This window comes from Mustela putorius, unplaced genomic scaffold (assembly GCF_011764305.1).
Source record: "Mustela putorius furo isolate JIRA1106 unplaced genomic scaffold, ASM1176430v1.1 tig00003853_pilon_pilon_pilon, whole genome shotgun sequence".
Lineage (NCBI taxonomy): Eukaryota > Metazoa > Chordata > Mammalia > Carnivora > Mustelidae > Mustela > Mustela putorius.
The window spans coordinates 13324471-13338855 of record NW_025422005.1 but is presented as its reverse complement, the minus strand read 5'-3'; positions in this window follow the sequence as shown (position 1 = coordinate 13338855).

Here is a 14385-nt window from a genome sequence, read left to right as displayed (position 1 = left end):
CGGCCTGGAGCTCGCCCGCTTTGGCCTCCTAGAAGCCTGGAGCGGCTGTGTAAGGCCTGCCAGGGGCAGAGCACAGGGGCCCAGGCGGTGAGGGGAGGAGCCTGCCATCTGCACTGTCCCGGACGACCCCTGGGCTGTGCCCGGCCACTGTTGGTCAGGGCTGGCATCCTCCTACCTCTCACCTGTGCCCCTTTGCTGGCTTTGGGGGCGCAGAGAGGAAGGGGGACTTGCCTGAGGCCCACGTCCCATGCCCCTGGGTCCAGGGCAATTAGGCCCAGGGACTACTCCTGGCCTGTCACCCTGAGTGCCTGAAGAATGATTTCCACACTGGCTGACAACAAGAAAGAGGGGCCAGGGATGGGCTCAGAGGAGGGAATGTTCTCTTTGGGAAGAGAAAGTGGCCAGTGGGGTATGGAGTGCATGAACTTCAGCATCAGCAACGGGCCCTGTGCTTCTGCCTGAAGTGGGGTGGGGGGTTGGCCCGGCCCCCCAGGAGCAGGAGAGCTGAGTGCCTGGGATGTCCCAAGCAAGAAAAGAGCTGGGCGATGCCAGGGGGCTGGGACAGGGCCAGAGTTAGCCTGGGGTGACCAGCTCACAGGGCAATCAGCCAGTGGGCCCAGAACTCCCAGCGCAGGGCTCGGCGCTCTGGGTGTGGGCAGCGCTGAAGGAGATGGGACTCGAGGGGCTCGCTGCTGGTTCTCCGGACCCTGTGCGTCAGGTCTCTCTGCCACCTTTGCCCAGCGTCCCTGTTATCCCCTCTACCCCCTGTCCCCCAGCCTGCTCGGTCTTCACGAGGGGCTCCTGCTGGACCCCTTCAGGCTGTTCACCAATTTAGATATTTAGGGACCGCCCCCCCATACTCCTATGTACCGGGAAGCTGCTCCGGGCCAAGCACTGCGTCAGACGTGATCTCGGCCTTGGTCACTTGTTCTTTCACTCAGGTGAGTTCACTGGCCCAAGGCTGCACAGCCCGTAAGGGGGTCCAGCCAGCTGGACCCCTGCTCATTCACCTGATCTGGGCATGGATTGGTCACATCCGCCCAGCTCCCACACAAGGGACCGCTCTGGGAGCCAGGGCCCAGCCAAGTGCCCACAGGCAGATGGGGGCCACACGCTGGGAACCGTGCAGAGGGCGGGACAGACGGGATGCGAGGCCCTGGGAACAAGCTCCTGGCTGGGCTGATAGGGCGGATCCGTGGGCCCCACTGGCCCTAATGCCAGGGCAAACAGGGCCATTAGGAGGTAGCTTTTGTTTGGTGGGGCCCGAGCGCCAGGCTTGGGAGCTGCAAGCGAGCGGCCAGCAGCCCGGTCCCCAGTCACATGCTGCCCCTCAGCCCCTCTTCGTGGGGCAGGAATCTGCGCGTTCATGGGGACGAGGTCACAGCCCTGGGGAACGTGACTGCACGCAGCAAGACAAAGACCCTTTGTTTCCTCTCCTGGCTCTGGAAGTGGTGGCCGGTGGGCTGATTCTATTCATGGCACCGGACGCCAATCCTTCCCTCCTTCCCGCTCCCAGAAGCCAGAGGGGCTCCGGCTTCCTCAGTGAACTCGCAGGCGGGGGTCCCAGCCTGCAGGGACCAGGCCCACCAGCCTTCCCTTTTCCCTTCCTCTGCTTTCCCTGCCTGCCGCGCCCGACACGCCTGTTACGCGGGCACCCGTGGAGGTGGGCAGGAGCAGCTCTGATAAGAGGGACTAGAGGCTGGGGTGGGGGAGTGCCTCACCCAGAATTGGCCCTCTGGTAAGGGTCGCCCGAGGAAGCACTGAGGACCAAGCCAAATCTGAATTTCAAATCAATGACGAGAAACTTGCAGTGTAAGTATCTCCTAACTACTGCATAGGACCATTTTTTAAGACTACAAGTATATCCCATGCAACGGTTAGGACATGCTCATACCATACTGAAACATTTATTTATTGATCTGGAATTCACATTTAAGTGCATGGCCTGCATTTTTATTTGCTAGGCCTGGCAACTCTAATTCCAGTGGTTGTCAAACACAAATTGAAACAAACCCAGGCCCCGGTTTTGAGGGAGCCCCTTCCACTTTGAGGTAAGTCCCAGATGCAAACCCCTACAGTGGGCTTGAGGGAGCATCAGGTGCTCTGGCCTGGAAGCTGGAGGGAGCCTGGTGTGCCTGGGCAGCCCCACAGGCCTGGAGTATAGGGGAGGGGGCACCGGGGCTGGTGAAGAGGTTCCTCCTGAGAGCCGGGAGGAGCCTGAAGGGTGGTGAGCAGGGGGACGCAGGGGTGAGAAGCCTCAGCTCTGGCCTTTTGTCCCTGGACTCTGCGGAGACCCCAGGGCCTGGCCCCAACTCCCTCCCCAGCACACGCACCCCCTTCTCTGCCCCACCAAAGCCGCTCAGCTCTGGGGTCATGTTTGAAGGACCCAGTCCTTCTCTCCGGGCTTCAGTTCCTTCCTACATAAGATGAACGTGCCTCATCTGGTGAACCAAGAAGGCACTTGCACAGTACCTGGCAGAGGGGAGGCTCTGCAAACATGATGTGTTGGGCTCGTGAATGACTCAGCTCCGTGAGGGGCTTTCGCAGATGTGGTTTGGCTTCCACTGAAGAAAATGTAGCCGCCGGCAGGGCTCTTGCAGTGACAAGCCATTTGGAGGGAATGAATCTCCTATCATTGGAGGCATCCACCAGAGCTGTGCATCAGACATGCCATAAGGGGGATGATGTTGTCGAAGGTCATTTCCAACTCTCAAGGGCTGGGCAGCAGGTGAGGAGTTCAGGGGCTTTGAGGTCAGACAGTGCTGGGTTCTAATTCTGCCTCCTCTGCCATGTGTGACCTTGGCCCCCTACTGGCCTCACCCTGCAGCTCAAGTTTAGGCCCCTGTGAAAGCGATCAGTAGGGCTGCCTCCCAGAGCAAAGGTGACTGTGTTTGCAAAGTGCCCAGCACAGAACAGATGCCCACGAATTGTAGGTTCTGAGAAGCATCTCCCCAGTGTGGGAACGGAGGCTTCGGAGGCTTTGCCAGGAGCCACATGTCCCCTCCCCAGTCACTCTGGCTGTCCCCCAGCAGGTGGGGCAAGGCTGCAGTGACAGTCACCCAAGTGTACTTAGAGTCCAAAGGGGACCTGGGGGAGGTGGCAGGTCAGAGGAGAGAGCCCGCCTACCGCCAGGAGCTCCCCAGCACCCTTGGGAGGGTTGTGGGGCCCCAGTCTGGGCTCCGTGGTTTGAGGCAGCTGTGAGCCTGACGGGCAGGTTGGGCATCGGGCCAGGCTGCCCTCCATGCCGCTCTGTGCTGCCCCAGATTGCTCCGGCCCTGGGGGAGCTGCTGGCACAGGACACACACACACATGTGCCAAGGCTTTCGTTTTATGAACTGGAGGGTGGAGGTGCACAGAATGATGTCCAATTAGCAACTTTTGGGGAAACTGAGGCCTGAGAGGGGTGGGACTCGCACAGGCTCATGGGTATCGGCGTCGTGGGGCAGGCAGCCTCATCAAGAAGCTGGCGGAGCAGAGGCCCCAGACCTCTGGGGCCACAGGACCCATCCCTACCTCATACCTGCCAGCCAACGCCCGGTGCCTCGTTCCTGGATAAGTCATCCCCCTTCCACAGGGAAGGAAACTGAGGCCGCCCTGTCAGATCAGAAGCGGCAGCGCAGAGCTGAGTCCAAGTCCACCTGGGGTCTCAGTGCAGAGTCATTCACCCTTTGCCACCTCACCTCCGGCCCGTCCCAGCCGGACTTGGCCTTGGAGACGTCTGGCCTTGAGCGGCCGGAGGGGTGGAGTCCGTCAGGAAGAGCTTCTCGATGTCCCAGAGGCCAAACGTGGCAAATCAGTTCAAGAAGGGTTTTCAGGGCGCGAGACACATCTGGCTCGTGTTTGTATAGCCCGAGCGTAAGAATAGTTTGTACATGTCTCTAAAAGGTTGGCAGAAATACAAAGAACATGGAACACAGACCGTATGTGGCTGGTCGAGCCCCAAACACTACCATGCGTCTCCTTGGAGAACGTGTTGGCCCAGCCTGGTTCGGATGGAGGGTCTGGTGGCTTACAGAAGGGAGGCGGCCTGCGGACTGACCCCCCACATCCCAAGTCGCTAACACCCTAAGCCATCCTGTGCCCGAGGTCACGCTGCTGAGCATCGCCTTGCTGGGAAACCCCCGCAGGCTGACTCCCCAGTGTGTCCCTGGGTCCGCCCGGGGCCTCGGGAAATAGCCCTGTGACCAGGGATGGGCCGTTGGCGTTTGCTGTGGGAGTCGGAGTGGCCGAGAGGCTCCCGCGGTGAGCGCCAGTCAGCCCAAGCAGTGAGGGGACCCCACTGTCTCGCCCACCAGCACGTCCAGAGTGGAGGTCCTGGGGTGCTAGATCCCGTCAGGCCCGGGGCTCTACCGGTCTTGTCTGTCGGCTCTGCCCCGGGCTGGCTGCCCGCGGGGTCCAGGCGTCACGTCAGCCTGTGGTGATTCCTGTGTCCTCTTCCTGGGAAACGTCTCTCTCGGAAGCCTCCAGAGGTTTCCCCTCCGGTCTCGGGTCAAGAGCTTGGCTCAGACAAACCCGCGTGTCTCTGGGGCTCCCCCAGCAAGGGGAAGGCGGGGTGCTGTCGGGTGGGCAGTGACTGTGCCTGCCCCATCCATCCTGGGGCCCCCCGGCTCACCTCACTCCTGCGCGCTTGCTAACAGAACTGGTCACGTCGGCCACCACAGTCCACCTGGACAAGCCTGTGCCCCATGGCCACGGCCATCCCCGCCGGTCCCCGACTCGATCCCCTGAGGATCTTGTTTCTATTTGCTTTGGCTTCAGTCTGGGCAGGGGCATCCGAGTGGCTAAGGGAGGCTGGGAAGGCGAGATCCTGGACAGCCTCGGGGGCAGTGACGCAGGGCCCCTGAGACTCAGATGCCAGGTAGTCAGGAGGCCAGACAGAACGACAGCCGTCCACTTCAGACAGACTGGCGGTTACCTGGAGGGACAGAGAGTGCCCATCAGAGGGCGGCTTCAGCCTCAGCCGGCCTGAGTCCCTTCCTCCAGGAGGACATAAGACCCTGGACAACAGGGTTAAGTGATATGATGACAACTGAGCACTGAGCAGTGCTGTCACCAACCACCCTGCAGCCGTCACCGGGAGCCGCCGGTGCCCTCCTGGTTCACAGGACGCAGGGCTGGCATCCAGGGGAGGCTCCTCAGAAGCCAGGACTCAGAGTCCCAGTGGACGGAGGGAAAAGTGGGAGAGAGAGGGAGACCCCGACAGGTTGGCGGAGGCGTGCCAGCGTCGGGAGGATTTCTCCGAGGGGGAGGAGGAAACCTTCGAGGTGGGGGTTCCTAGGTCAGGGGAACAGACCCTCAAGAGGGACCAGGGATGTCTGTGTGGGGATGTCTCGAGAGAGGCCAAGCCCCCAAGGGTGGCGGGTCAGCAGCTGATGGAGGGGGTGGACTGGATGAGCCCAGCCCTTTCTCCAGCTGTTCCTGGCAGCCCCCAGAGGCTCCCCCGTCCTTCCCCAAGGACTGCCAGGGGAGCTGGACAACAGTGCAGGTTCCGGGGCACCCCCAGCCCTGTCCCCTCATGTGCCGGGCCGGCTGTGGGAACTGTCCCGCAGCGCGAGTGATCATACAACCCTTTCTTCTGTGAATGTGTGGCTCGTCCCGAGTCCTGGGGTTCAGAGGTGGACAAGGCCGCCCCTGCCCGTCACAAGCGTGATGGAGGAGCTACACCCCGGACTGCAGTGATCCCTCACCGCGTGTGCGCTGGGCCTGGGCCACCGCCCGCAGTTCAGGCAGGGACCCTCCCCGGGGGCTGCTAGCGGCCACAAGATTCGAAGTGCAAACACTGCTTGCAGTGGAGTCCTGGCTCCTGTGCTTCTGGGGGGAGGTGGCCCCCAGGCCCCAGCACCCGTGTGAGCTTGAGGGGCTGCCCAACCCTACTGCGTGCCACAGTCCTTCCTGGGCGGCCACCAGGGTCTTCTGGCCCCAGCCCCCTGCTTTGGGCAATCTTTGTCTCTTGCCACTCTGCCTGCTCTTTCCATGGCCTCGTGCAGCCTTATTCACCCATTTTACAGATGGGAAAATTGAGGTCCCAGTTAGGGGTGATAGGGGAACTTTAGGGCAGGGCTCAGTGAGTGCTTTCCAGAGACTGATGGGTGCTTTTTTCTTTTCTTTACGTGTAACCTTCAGTTTTTTGTTTTGTTTTTTTTTTTTTTAAATTCACTTTTCTTCCAGAAGCTCTCCACCTGGCCCAGACAGCTCTGCCCTCCGGCTAATGGCTTTCCGAAGCTTTCAGGCCAGTGGTCTTGGAGGCTGTTCCCACCTGGGTTTGTCCGGCTGCCACCGAGAAAGCTCATTCAGCTGCTGCTTCCCACCACTGTCTGTCCTGTGAAGGGGAGGGCAGGTCTGGCGGCTGGGTGGGGTCTCGTCACGACGTGCCGGCAGACTCAGCTGAGGCTGGGGATGGTGACTGCCAGCCCCTCAGGTCCAAGGGCCCGGCCTCTAGGGATGCCGTTGGTCAGTCGGTCAAGGAGGGCATCACGTAGCACGCTCCTCTTGGTGTCCACTGAGCGCAGGAGTGGACAGGAGCTAGGGCTTGTGTTGGAGGCTAGAGGCCGGGATGGAGGAGACACTAGTGGCAGGAAGGGGTGATGACTGCGGGGCAGAGGGAGGAGACACCAGGACGGAGTCCTAAGCAGCTAGTAGGAGTGAGACCAGGGTGGGTGGGGCAGCAGGGGCACCAGGGAAGGGCATTTGGGGCCAGACAGCAGAGGCCGAAGGGGCAGGGTCGGAAGTAGCATGGGGTGATGGGGGATTGCAGGTGAGCGGGGAGCACTGGGGTCACCCCCCACCCCGGGAGGGACGTGGGGCCCAAAGCCCATGGCTGGGCCCTGTGAGACCTCGGTGAGCTGAGCTGCGGGAGGAGCCACCTGCCAGGGTGGGAACTGCGGGGCTGCCTCCCACGAGTCTCCTCGATGACATCTTCCACGGTGACATCTCTATCTGGAGCACCTGCCAGCCCAGGCATCGTGAAACCTGCTCAGAGGGGGTCCTCCTCCCTGTACCTCGTCTTCCGGAAAGCCTCGCTGGCAAAACCCGAGGGTTTCCTGGCTCCTGGCCTCCTCGCGGACATGGACGTGAGCCCCGAAACGGCCCCTCGGTGTGTGGACAGGCCTGGGAAGGGTGAGAGGTCTGGGACCTGTGACACAAGCATGTGATGCATCTCGGCCCGCCTCCCTCTGGAGTCGGGGGCAGCCTGTTCTTCCTGCCCCGCCACCAGGACAGGCTGCCCATTGCTCCCGATCAAGCAGGTCCCCGGCCAGAAGGCAGTGACATCACCTCCTCTTGGGCAAGCTTCATCTGCCAGGGCGGAGTTCCCGCCAGGGAGAGGCTGGCACGTGTCGGGGCACCTGAGCCAGGCAGGCTGCGGGGACAGGGAGGCAGCCACGCAGCCAGGATCCTGAGGTCCCTGTCTCTCGAGTCTCATGAGTGCAGGCCACGGTCCTCTCCTGATGGCCCGGACCCTGGTCTCCACGGTGCAGGAATTCTTGTCTAGGACTCTGCATCCAAAGGTTAGAGTTAGGGTAGCTGAGTCTCAGGAGACGGAGGAAGCCGAGATTTCGCTGGGTGCTTGTTCCTAAGTGCCAGGGTAGGGATGGTGGGGGGTCAGGCAGGTGCCCCCCAAAGGCAGTGGGACTGCCTGGCCTGTGAGGAAACAGCTGTTACCCACACTGAACTTTCTGTTCCCCCAACAAGCCAATCCCTTTCCAACCCCAGGGCCTTTGGTTGGGATGAACACTCCTTCCTGAGTTTCATAGACTCCTTCATGGCCTTTGAGGCTTGTGCACGTGACATCTCCTCAAAGGGACCTTTCCCAGGCACTTGTCCAGGGCTGTCCCCCATCCTCTCTACCCTAATTTATTATCTTTGTGCCACCTGTCCCATTCTGAAGTTGCCAGATGGACTGCGTGGTTCTTTGTTAATGGCTGGCCCCTGTCTGGCTGTGTCTTGGTCGCAGCTCTCTCCGGCTTGGGTGTGACTGCAGCGGTAAGCATCAGCTCCCCGGTACCCGAGACGCTGAGGCAGGAGCGCAATCCCGTTCTCTCCGTGCTCTTGGCATTGAACTGGGGACACCTGGGGGTATTTCTACCAGTAGCCTCACGTGAGTTTGGCCTTTCAAGCGAGCACCTAAGGGAAACTGAGGCAGCTCTCAACTCATTTCTGTCCCCAGCCCCATCTTCCGGACCTGAGCTTGGCCCTCCCTGTTCACAGGTACTTTCTTGACTATCCCGGGACAGGCACCAGGTGGCTGGTGTGCCCCAATGGGCCCTAGTGCCTGGCTGGGGCCGTGTCTCCCGGGGGCCCCTCTGTGTAGTCTGAGGGCCAAGTGAGCTCAAGACGAAGGAGGAGGGAAGGAAACCAGGAGTGGAGTGAGCTGTGGGAGGCTCCTAGGTTCCCCGGTCAGTGGTTTTCATACCTTATCCTTCTCTAGCCCAAGCCTACAGAAAGCCCGGTGCCCAACTCACCCTTAGCCCGTACCTGAAGAGCAGCCCAAGGTCTAGGTCTGGGGACACTGTCCCAGGGGGAGCTGGAGCCCTACCTGCCTGGCGTGCCCCCTCCCCAAATAGTGGCCCACAGCTGCAGAACAGAATGGTTACCCCTGGGCAGAAATAACAGTCTAGTTTTACAGATGGGGAAGCTGAGGCCTGACGGGAGGGACGGGCCCTGGAAGCGCCACGGGACCTGTGCACGGGCCCCCTCCCCTTGGCCTTGCCATGCCCCGCCCACCATGTATCCCTGCCCGCCAGTGGGGGGCGTCTGTGTGTGGCCCGCCTTTTCCTGGGACACCGGAGCACCCTCAGGGGCAAAGTCAGCCTCTGATGGCCCCTGGGGCTGGCTTTGGCCTTGTTCCATACCCTGGGGAGGGGGGTAATGCCCCGTGGGGGGGGGTCCCTTTAGCTTTTTGAAGGGGCTGTGAGGAGGGGAGCGTGCTGAGACTCAGTGCCCCTTCCGTGGCTTTTGGGGGACAAAGGCTGTTCCCACCATGGGGAGTGGTGTCCCTGGCAGGCCAGAGAGGAGGCTCTGTGCTGAGCTCAGGGTGGGGCTGACTCACGCAGGTGCCTCTCCCAGGGGCCCCGCGGAGTCGCCCCGGCAGCAGGAGCCTGGCCTCCCTGGGGATCCCACGAGGCAGCCTGGTGGCACGGGGCCCCGTACACGTGCGGGCTGGAGTGGGCCACCTGCCTGCCCGGCTCCCCTGCCTGTGACGAGGCCTGAGTGGAGTCACAGGCACAGGGCTGGGGGTGCTGCCCTCACTCACCGGCAGGCCTTGGCCCTGGGCCTGCTGACTTGGGGTTTCGTCCTGCGTCGGGGCTGGGTCCGCCCTCGGCGGAGGACGTCTGTCTTGGTGCTCTTGGCATTCACAGAGGAAAATGGGGCAAGTGAAGAGTAACCCCACGCAACACCCAGCTCCCCTCTAGTTGGCTGGTTAAAGAAAGTCAGAGGCCAGGCTTCTGGGGAGAACGGGCGTGGCTCCAGCCCCCGCCATCGCCATCGGATGACCAGCTCGGAAGGGGAGGGACTGAGCTGCCTGGCCCTGCCAGCTGTGACCAGCTGTGGTCACACCCTTGGGGGTCCTCGGGAGGGGCTCAGGGCCGAGGGAAGTGGAGGGGTGGGGTTTCGGGGGAGGGGAGGGTAAAGGGCCGGTGGTGGATCTGGTGGTGGATCGCTGCGTTCACACCACCAGCTGTCAGGCTTCTTTCCCAAGCCTTGGTTTCACTGACCACACAACGGGTTTGCTGAGCCTGCCCTCCTGGAGCTGCTGTGGAGGCTCGGCGAGTTTACCGAGGGCTTTGTACACTGTCAAGGGCAGCAAAATAGTGAGCTGTTTTATCACAGCCCTAGGCAGGTCTGTCATTCCTGAGCTCCTCCGCGTCCCGAGGTGGGGGTGCCCGGCCGCCCTCCCCAGGAGAACCTGTCCCAGCTGAGGCTGACGGCGTCCTCCACCCCAGTTCCAATTTCCAGCGGGGGGTCCTCATTTGGAGACAAAGCGTGCCGCTCCTCAGGCCTTGGAGGAGGACACAGTGGTGGGCTCAGGGTCTGCAGCCCAGACATCTGCTTTGGAATCTGCGGTTTGCTATTTCCTGGCTTGGGTAAAGAGAGCGCCCACGGGGGTAGCGTGACCCCAAGGACAGTCAGAGCCCGCGCAAGGGCAGAAGGCCCACCCCATGGAGGGCGGGCCCAGTGGGGGTACCAGAGCCCAAAGGGGTGAAAGGTTGCCCACGTGGGGGAATGGCCCCAAAGGGTGCCAGAACCCGAGAGGGGTGAGGAGGGCACCCCGTGTGTGCCCAGGGGGCTACGCAGGGGGTGAGGTGGGGACAGCTGTGAGAAACAGGTGAGCAGCCAAGTTGGTAAATATGGTAAGGATAAAGGAAGCCAAACTTTGTCAACAGAGAAGGGGGCTGCAGAGTTCTCTCCCAGGAGCCCTGTGCGGTCGGACTGCAATTCTAGGTATCTGTGTGCATGCGTGGTTTTCAGTGGGAGAATACGGAAATAAATACAGACTGAAATGGGGGCATAAGGGGCCGCCTGGGTGGCTCAGTGGGTTAAGCCTCTGCCTTCGGCTCAGGTCATGATCTCAGGGTTCTGGGATCCAGTCCCATGTTGGGCTCTCTGCTCAGCGGGGAGCCTGCTTCCCCCACCCCCACTCCCACCTCTCTGTCTGCTTGTGATCTCTGTCAAATAAATAAAATCTTAAAAAAAAATGTGTGCACAGGGTATTCCTCACGCAGACACACGTGTATATACATGTGTGTGTGTCTGTACAGATAGATTTCCTGCCCCTGCCCCTGCCCCCTGCTCTGTCTGCTGAGAGGGCCCGGGGGCAGCAACTTCCCACTCGCAGTGAGCACATCTAGCACTCAGATGTTGGCTTCTAGGTACCATTCTCCACTATAGGAACCAGGGTTCTTTGGAGACGTGGCTGATTCTAAGAGAAAGTATACGATCCGACTGGGTTATCTTGTGGCAGAAAGCAAGGAAATGCTCAGAGAATGATGGAGACATGCCCCAGTGTGCCCCAGGAACCACCTGAAGGGGGTCACCCCAGGCCCTGGCTATGTCTACGATCACAAACAATGGTGATAATGGATTGTAAGCTGTTGAATACAGTAAGCAGCCATGGGTCCCTCTTGCTATAACTCAGTAAGAGAATCAATTGAAAGTCTGACAAATCACAAAATACTTATTAATATATTGCTTTTGCAAATTAGACAAACACACAAGCGAGTGGAGCCCATTGTGGAGGCTGGGATCACGGCCTTGGGGGCTCTGCGAGCTCATGCCCCCTTGTCCCCCAGCGAATTTACCTGTGCTCAGAGAGGTGCAGTGACTTGTCCTGGGTCTCTCAGTTCACAAGGAAGATTTGACCCGAACTCCCAGGAAACTTCCCTCTCCTGTTCTCTCCCCAGGTCGCTTTCTGAATCTTGCCACCATCTCAGAGTGGGTGGGGGCAGGGGAGGGTGGGGCTCTGTCTGGCTTTAAGGTGGGGCAAGTTAGAAACCCCAGGCTTGGAGCTTCCCAATAATCCATGTTCTTGGGCCCTGGGACCCCCACCCCCACCAGACACAGACTTTGTGGGTGGGGCCTGGGACTCTAAATTTTCAACAGGGCCCCAGGTGAGATGGATGCGGTTACCCCCGTGGGGACACCTGGCTCCCAGATGCCCCCTCCTGCCCCTGTCACCTCTGTGTTTGGCTCCCTGCCAGGCTGGGTCTGGCATTGCGGCTGAGGGCTGAGGTCTGGGTTAACTGCCGTGGGCTGAGCGGGCCTCACTCCTCAGGTATGCAATTAGCAGCCCCGAGAACAATGGCCTTGTTTTACTCATTACAGCTTCCAGCTGCCTGGTAATTTGCTGCTGCTTTTACTGCAGTGACAAGCTCTGGCTTGGGAACAGGGGGTGGACCCGTCTCCTTTCATCCTGGCATTCCCAAACACCTGCTCAGGGGGCTGTGGGAGAGCAGGGGCGATGCCTCCCACCGTCTGGGATAATCTGGGGAGCCTTCCTGGAGGAGGTGGTTGCCAGATGGCCATTGGCAGAATCCAGAAAGGGGCTGGAATGTGGCCCCACACTGGAGATGTAATGGTAGATAGATGGGGACGGGGGCACCACCCATGGCCCGTGGGGCTCCGTCTGTTGGAGGCCAACAAGTAGAGAAACCAGTGCAGTCAGGGGCAAAGGAGGCAGCGGTCAAGAGGGGCCCCAACTCAGTTGAGGTGGGGCTTGGATCAGAGCAGGCCTCCTGGGAAGAGAGGACGTCTCCATTGAGCCCTGAAGGGGGAGAGAAGGTAGTCCAAGAGATGGGGGTGGGAGCAGGCTGGGCAGGTGGCTGGTCTGGGCAGAAGGGACAGCCGTTGTAAAGACCCATGAAGCTGGTGACATAGAAGGGCCTCAGTGGCCATGCTGAAGGGTTGGACCCCAGCTGAAGAGTGACGGGAGGTAGGCTCTGGTTTTCCAGAGCGGGCTTGTAGCACTATTTCCCATCTCTCCTGTTCTTCTTCCAACACGACCTTGACACTCTTCACATCCAATGCTGGGTCTCCTACGTCCCCTTCCCTTGAACGTGGGTGGAGCTTTGTACATGGCGGGACTTAGAGTCTGGCACTCTGTGATCTCCAAGGTGAGGTCATAGAAACGCCTTTCCATCTCACCTCTTGGGATACTCACTCTTTGAACCCGGCCATCACGCTGTGAGGAAGCTCAGACGAGTCCACTTGGGACAGACCATGTGTGGGTGTCCGGCCCACAGCACCCCGAGGTCCCACTGACCACCAGCACCAATCAACGGCCAGACGTGTGAGCAAAGACTCCTCCAGATGGTTCCCAGGCCCAGCCCTCAAGTCACCCCCGCCTTCCAGCTTCCCCAGCCGAGGCCCCAAACATCATGGAGCAGAACTAAGCCATTCCCAGTGCTGCCCAGTCGGCGCTTGACCCACAGACTCGGAGGGCAGTCACGTGGTTGTTTCCTGGCATTGAGTCGTCGGTGCTTTGTTGCTGGGCTCTAGCAACCGGCACAGGTGGCCAAAGGCCACAGGATGCATGCAGGGGGCCGACAGGGTGGGGGGGCTGCTCTGGGAAACTCACCCGATCTGCGGGGTGGGGAGTGGGCTGGCAGGGCTGAGACTGGAGATGCCGGGTCAGGAGGTGGGGGGCGCTTGGTCGGTGAATGAGAGGAACCTTGAAGCCCCAGCCCCGAGGCCACGTGGGTCTGTCGCACCCTCAGCAGTGTGGAATGCCCGTCCCCCTGTGCCCAGTGACTGGTCAGCCTCTGCCTGCCCATGCCTGGGACCTGACGCTCATAGGTCAGGCATTTCCCTTCCTCTGTCCAGGCTGTCCTATCCTCTGTCCCTCTGAGTGACGTAGTGTCTGTCTCACGTCGAATGGCAATCGGCTTCCCTGTAGCATCTCTGTGTCAGACAGGAATTCTGTCCTTGGGATTCCCAGGCAGGCCCTCTCTTCCACTCTGTTCAAGGATGTGACGACAGGAACCCCACAGCTGACCCTTATGTAAGATGAACAGCTCTGGTTGCTCCTCCCGTGGCTTTGAGCTGCGGACCCAGGTTCGAGGCCCAGCTCTGCTACTTGTAGAGAACAGGGATTAACAGGAGCGCCCACCTCCTCTCCCTGCGTGAGGCTGGCACGGGGGAGTGTGCAGGAAGCACCTGGCACGGGCCCAGGACTCGCGTCAACCCAGACAGTAGGGCCGCACCTGGGTCCTGCCTCCGCTCCTGGCTGTTGAGGAAATCCAGGGGACCTGGGGTAGGAAAATGCTTTACAAACGGAATTGCCGCGGCCGGCAACGCTGTCACTCCTCTATTGTTATTCCGAAGCAACTCAGCATCGGCCTCACCTGCTCTTGGGGACCAGGAAGTGGCCAAGGGGGCAGAGGCCATCCTTCAGGGGACACTGGGAGGACAAAAGTGGCCCTGTGCTGGGGGAGACTCTGTGCTTTTCCTGGCTCACCATTTCCCCCTTGGTGTGAAGTCACAGTGGATATCAGAGCCTTCCTGAAAGGGCCCAGGGTGCTGAGGGTGCCGGGGGGGCTGGGAGCGATGGGGTTCACAGTTCCCCCAACTCTCCTTTGTAGTCCGAGACCCCACTCCAACGCCTGACCTTGTCCAGGCTTCCCCAGACGCTACCTGGGCAGGTCCACCAACTTGACCATGTTGACTCAGGGGGCTTGGGCTTCCAGAGGTGGAGGGAACAAGGGGGACTCCTGGGGCCTTTGTAGGAAGGGGTAGGGACTGGAGGGTGAGGGTCCTGCCTCCCCCTCCCTGGCTTCCACCCCAACGTCTCCACTTGGATCTGATTTACATAAGACTTGGGAAAAAATCTTTTTTTTCTTTTAAACTAAAACGAGGTTTTAAAAGATCTGTTCGAGTCCACTGAGCCTAGAG